This window comes from Procambarus clarkii, chromosome 39 (assembly GCF_040958095.1).
Source record: "Procambarus clarkii isolate CNS0578487 chromosome 39, FALCON_Pclarkii_2.0, whole genome shotgun sequence".
In the NCBI taxonomy this organism is placed as follows: Eukaryota; Metazoa; Arthropoda; class Malacostraca; order Decapoda; family Cambaridae; genus Procambarus; species Procambarus clarkii.
The window spans coordinates 39,654,034-39,660,976 of record NC_091188.1 but is presented as its reverse complement, the minus strand read 5'-3'; the positions used below and the strand labels follow the sequence as shown (position 1 = coordinate 39,660,976).

Below are 6,943 nucleotides of genomic sequence, written 5' to 3'. Positions count from 1 at the left end.
GGCCCGTCGTCATGGTAACCCACATTCACTATAGCCTTAATACGTACACTACTATTCCATCCAACGTTGCTCTCACATAACATGCCTTAGGTAAGAATTCTTTTAGATCTGTCATTTGATAGCTTCTAATAATTTCGTTGTCTCCCTCGGTATTATAATGCATATTGTTCTATACAAAATTTATACTGTTGATTTTACTTCATACTTGAACGCCAGTGTTGACATTCCTGCGGCGCCCCTCGATACAACAACACTGCCGCCACAACTTCAAGTTCAAGTACGTTTATTGAGACAATAAAATACATCTCAAAAGGATAGAGTAGCTTAGGGCTATTTCTACCCTCCTCACTACCCCAACCTAACATTATACACACTAACCTCACGTTACTTAAGCTCATCTAACGTACTCTAACCTACCCTACCCTACCCTACTCTAACCTAACCTAACCTTTTTGAATTGCAACTAACTCCCAAACTCAAGTCTCTTAACTAAGCTCCACACTTTCCATAGCACAGCAACACTTAGCTATCACCATCAACACAACTCCTCATCTTTGCCATCCTGAGTCATGTTCCACTCATATGCTTATTTTTTTGTCATCCTCCTCACATAAATCGAAGACATCGATAACTTCCAACCTCTGCCAAATTACTAACATTGATTCGCGACTGCAAGTGTCGCATCTTTCAACATAACCACTCGTGCAGTCATTGCGAGGAATACATGCAAACCTGCACATATCGGAAAGAAGAAAGCACTGTGACAGCCGTCTTGAAGGTTGTGTGGGGAGTGCTCACTCCCCACTAAACTAATAAACTAATAAATAGTACCAAATAAACCTCCTTGTGATAGGTATTTTGGCAACCTGAACTGATGTCAGTGCTTATTTAGTTGGAAACTAACCTGCCACCTTATTGTATTGAATGAGTTACCCTCATGCAAGAATATCTTTACTTGCTTGCTTGCTTGCAAGAGGGTATATTGGGTTGTGAGAGTACATAATATTAGTGTTCATACATTCCTGCAAAGCCACTAACACACGTAGTGTTTTGGGCAGGTCTTTATGCTAACAAATGCTATAAAGGTAAGATTATTAATAGGTACATTGTAGCAAAATTTGAGTTTACCCTAATAACTACAATATAAATTAATGGTAGTGATTACACTGATGAGGTTGCATGTCTTAAGTTCAGTGTGATAAAATTGAGTGAGTGGGTAGCACAAGATACAGTGTTACTTTAGAGCACAAAGTAGGAAACTATGAGGATGAAATTAGCTACTTTTTGGTTTTACTTTTGAATAAAGCATAGGTTGGACAACTTTTTAATTCATTAGGGACCGCGTTCCATAGACTGGGTCCTTTCATTTGCATGAAGTGTTTGCACAGATTTAGTCAATTTTATATTGATAGCAATCTAATTTCAAAGGACCATTTCCAGGTGGAGAAAATGATTGGAAAGTAATGATGATCTTGTTCACTTAATTAGTTAATTCTGAGGACGATATATCTAAGGAAATTGATCAAATGATTAATATATCCTACTGTCTAATATATCCTATATCCAAGAATATAAATGTAAAAAAAAATGTTGGTCACAAGATTTGGTTACATGCAGGTTGTAGCATCAGAGAGCTATTAGGTAGCCCACCAGATTGACATTTCAAAGGGTCTCGTAGTACAATTGGCTTCGTTTTTGACTCAGTCGGTGATCCCAGGTTCAATTCCCAGGTAGGACATAAATGGCTTGACACGTTTCCTTTCACCTAGTGTCGCTGTTCACTTAGTAGTAAATAGGTGCCTGGGAGTTAAGCACCCATTGTGGTGTTGCGTTCTGGGAAAGGTCAGTACAGTAGTTTGACCTTGGTGGGACCTTGATGCAAGCCTAATGTGTGTGTGTGTGTGTGTGTGTGTGTGTGTGTACTCACCTAGTTGTACTCACCTAGTTGTGCTTGCGGGGGTTGAGCTCTGGCTCTTTGGTCCCGCCTCTCAACCGTCAATCAACAGTGTGTGTGTGTGTGTGTGTAATTACCTAAGTGTAGTTACAGGATGAGAGCTACGCTCGTGGTGTCCCGTCTTCCCAGCACTCTTTGTCATATAACGCTTTGAAACTACTGACGGTCTTGGCCTCCACCACCTTCTCACTTAACTTGTTCCAACCATCTACCACTCTATTTGCGAAGGTGAATTTTCTTATATTTCTTCGGCATCTGTGTTTAGCTAGTTTAAATCTATGACCTCTTGTTCTTGAAGTGCCAGGTCTCAGGAAATCTTCCCTGTCGATTTTATCAATTCCTGTTACTATTTTGTATGTAGTGATCATATCACCTCTTTTTCTTCTGTCTTCTAGTTTTGGCATGTTTAATGCTTCTAACCTCGTTTAATGCTTCTCCTCGTAGCTCTTGCCCTTCAGTTCTGGGAGCCACTTAGTAGCATGTCTTTGCACCTTTTCCAGTTTGTTGATGTGCTTCTTAAGATATGGGCACCACACAACAGCTGCATATTCTAGCTTTGGCCTAACAAAAGTCATGAACAATTTCTTTAGTATATCGCCATCCATGTATTTAAATGCAATTCTGAAGTTAGAAAGCATAGCATAGGCTCCTTGCACAATATTCTTTATGTGGTCCTCAGGTGATAGTTTTCTATCTAGAACCACCCCTAGATCTCTTTCTTTATCAGAATTCTTTAAAGATTTCTCACATAATATATAGGTTGTGTGGGGTCTATGTTCTCCTATTCCACATTCCATAACATGACATTTATTAACATTAAATTCCATTTGCCAAGTGGTGCTTCATCTACTTATTTTGTCCAGGTCTTCTTGAAGGGCATGACAATCATCTAAATTTCTTATCCTTCCTATTATCTTAGCATCATCAGCAAACATGTTCATATAATTCTGTATACCAACTGGTAGATCATTTATGTACACAATAAACATCACTGGTGCAAGAACTGAACCCTGTGGTACTCCACTTGTGACATTTCTCCATTCCGATACATTGCCTCTGATTACTGCCCTCATTTTTCTATCAGTCAGAAAATTTTTCATCCATGATAGAAGCTTACCAGTCACCCCTCCAATATTTTCCAGTTTCCAGAACAACCTCTTATGTGGAACTCTGTCGAAAGCCTTTTTTAGGTCCAGATAGATGCAGTCAACCCAACCATCTCTTTCCTGTAATATCTCTGTGGCTCGATCATAGAAACTGAGTAAATTCGATACACAGGATCTTCCAGATCGAAAACCATACTGTCTGTCTGATATTATATCATTTCTCTCTAGGTGTTCTACCCATTTAGTTTTGATTAGTTTTTCCAATACTTTCACTATTACACTTGTCAATGATACAGGTCTATAATTGAGGGGCTCTTCCCTGCTGCCACTTTTGTAGATTGGAACTATGTTAGCCTGTTTCCACACGTCTGCTACGATTCCTGTACACAGGGATGCCTGAAAGATCAGGTGAAGTGGAATGCTGAGCTCAGATGCACATTCTCTCAGAACCCATGGTGAAATGCCATCTGGGCCAGCTGCTTTGTTCTTACCGAGCTCCTTGAGCATTTTTTCCACTTCGTCTCTAGACACCTCTATGTGCTCTATGTTGTTCTCTGGAATTCTTATTGTATCTGGTTCCCTAAAGATTTCATTTTGTACAAACACACTTTGGAACTTTTCGTTTAGTGTTTCACACATTTCCTTTTCATCTTCCGTGAATCTATTTCCCATTTTCAACCTCTGAATATTATCTTTTACCTGCAATTTGTTGTTTATGAATTTATGGAATAGACCTAGTTCTGTTTTACATTTGTCTGCAATCCCTTTTTCAAAATTTCTTTCTGCCTCTCTCCTCACTGCCGTGTAGTTGTTTCTCGCATCTTTGTATCGCTGGTATGTTTGGGGGTTCGGCCTCTTCCTGTATTGATTCCATTTTTGTGTCTTTTGGTCTCTAGCCCTCTCGCAATTTCTATTGAACCCATCCTGTTTCCTAGTTCTGCATCTCTGTTTTGGTATAAATTTTTTTGTGCCTTTATCATATATTTCACAAAACTTGACATACATCTCATTCACTTCCTTGCCTAACATCAAGTCTGTCCAATTATACTCACTAAAAAAAATTCTAAGGTCACCATAATGTCCTCTCCTGAAGTCTGGTTTTTCAACTGCTTCAACCTCCTTATTTTCTTCCAGCTTATAACGCATTGCATACTTTATTCCCAAAAAGACATGGTCACTTTTACCCAAGGGAGGAAGGTACTGAATGTCAAATATCTCTTCCTCCTTCCTGGTAAATATCAAATCTAGCATGGAGGGAACGTCCCCTTCCCTCATCCTCATAGCTTGTTTAACATGTTGATACAAGAATGTGCAACTCTTGTGAATGTGAATGTACAAGAATGTAACAACTCTTGTATATATCTCAAAAAATCTCAAAAATGTTTCCAGGATGAGGTCTACAAATTTACAGGTCCAAAAATCTAATGTTTTAGCTTCATATGCTTCCCAGTCTATGGATTTCAAGTTGAAGTCACCGACTATCAACAGTCGTGATCTATCGTTATCCGCTCTCGCTATAATCTCTCTCATTATTGTTATAAGACCTTCATGTTTACTATCTAGCTCCTCCTTTGACCATGTGCTGCTTGGCGGTGGACTATATGCATTTATTATCATTAATATATCACACAGTGTGTAATTACCTAAGTGTAATTACCTAAGTGTAGTTACAGGATGAGAGCTACGCTCGTGGTGTCCCGTCTTCCCAGCACTCTTTGTCATATAACGCTTTGAAACTACTGACGGTCTTGGCCTCCACCACCTTCTCACTTAACTTGTTCCAACCGTCTACCACTCTATTTGCGAAGGTGAATTTTCTTATATTTCTTCGGCATCTGTGTTTAGCTAGTTTAAATCTATGACCTCTTGTTCTTGAAATTCCAGGTCTCAGGAAGTCTTCCCTGTCGATTTTATCAATTCCTGTAACTATTTTGTATGTAGTGATCATATCACCTCTTTTTCTTCTGTCTTCTAGTTTTGGCATATTTAATGCTTCTAACCTCTCCTCGTAGCTCTTGCCCTTCAGTTCTGGGAGCCACTTAGTAGCATGTCTTTGCACCTTTTCCAGTTTGTTGATGTGCTTCTTAAGATATGGGCACCACACAACAGCTGCATATTCTAGCTTTGGCCTAACAAAAGTCATGAACAATTTCTTTAGTATATCGCCATCCATGTATTTAAATGCAATTCTGAAGTTAGAAAGCATAGCATAGGCTCCTTGCACAATATTCTTTATGTGGTCCTCAGGTGATAGTTTTCTATCTAGAACCACTCCTAGATCTCTTTCTTTATCAGAATTCTTTAAAGATTTCTCACATAATACAGTATATAGGTTGTGTGGGGTCTATGTTCTCCTATTCCACATTCCATAACATGACATTTATTAACATTAAATTCCATTTGCCAAGTGGTGCTCCATATACTTATTTTGTCCAGGTCTTCTTGAAGGGCATGACAGTCATCTAAATTTCTTATCCTTCCTATTATCTTAGCATCATCAGCAAACATGTTCATATAATTCTGTATACCAACTGGTAGATCATTTATGTACACAATAAACATCACTGGTGCAAGAACTGAACCCTGTGGTACTCCACTTGTGACATTTCTCCATTCTGATACATTGCCTCTGATTACTGCCCTCATTTTTCTATCAGTCAGAAAATTTTCCATCCATGATAGAAGCTTACCTGTCACCCCTCCAATATTTTCCAGTTTCCAGAACAACCTCTTATGTGGAACTCTGTCGAAAGCCTTTTTTAGGTCCAGATAGATGCAGTCAACCCAACCATCTCTTTCCTGTAATATCTCTGTGGCTCGATCATAGAAACTGAGTAAATTCGATACACAGGATCTTCCAGATCGAAAACCATACTGTCTGTCTGATATTATATCATTTCTCTCTAGGTGTTCTACCCATTTAGTTTTGATTAGTTTTTCCAATACTTTCACTATTACACTTGTCAATGATACAGGTCTATAATTGAGGGGCTCTTCCCTGCTGCCACTTTTGTAGATTGGAACTATGTTAGCCTGTTTCCACCCGTCTGCTACGATTCCTGTACACAGGGATGCCTGAAAGATCAGGTGAAGTGGAATGCTGAGCTCAGATGCACATTCTCTCAGAACCCATGGTGAAACGCCATCTGGGCCAGCTGCTTTGTTCTTACCGAGCTCCTTGAGCATTTTTTCCACTTCGTCTCTAGACACCTCTATGTGTTCTATGTTGTTCTCTGGAATTCTTATTGTATCTGGTTCCCTAAAGATTTCATTTTGTACAAACACACTTTGGAACTTTTCGTTTAGTGTTTCACACATTTCCTTTTCATCTTCCGTGAATCTATTTCCCATTTTCAACCTCTGAATATTATCCTTTACCTGCAATTTGTTGTTTATGAATTTATAGAATAGACCTGGTTCTGTTTTACATTTGTCCGCAATCCCTTTTTCAAAATTTCTTTCTGCCTCTCTCCTCACTGCCGTGTAGTTGTTTCTTGCATCTTTGTATCGCTGGTATGTTTGGGGGTTCGGCCTCTTCCTGTATTGATTCCATTTTTGTGTCTTTCGGTCTCTAGCCCTCTCGCAATTTCTATTGAACCAATCCTGTTTCCTAGTTCTGCATCTCTGTTTTGGTATAAATTTTTTTGTGCCTTTATCATATATTTCACAAAACTTGCCATACATCTCATTCACTTCCTTGCCTAGCATCAAGTCTGTCCAATTATACTCACTAAAAAAATTTCTAAGGTCACCATAATGTCCTCTCCTGAAGTCTGGTTTTTCAACTGCTTCAACCTCCTTATTTTCTTCCAGCTTATAACGCATTGCATACTTTATTCCCAAAAAGACATGGTCACTTTTACCCAAGGGAGGAAGGTACTGA

At 39.0% G+C, this 6,943-nt stretch overlaps 1 protein-coding gene across 2 annotated transcripts in view; it reads left to right on the top strand.

Annotated features, from left to right (window-relative positions):
• The first annotated feature begins 38 nt into the window (after positions 1–38).
• Positions 39–6,943, top strand: part of Oseg5 (intraflagellar transport protein Oseg5) — a 43,426-nt gene continuing 36,521 nt past the window's right edge. The window contains exon 1 of one of the 2 annotated variants that reach the window (XM_069338402.1): positions 39–90. The gene's annotated coding sequence lies outside the window, so the exon portion shown is untranslated. Of the gene's footprint in view, positions 91–217; positions 278–6,943 lie in introns of those variants that run through there. The other variant, XM_045745780.2, reaches the window with a different exon arrangement.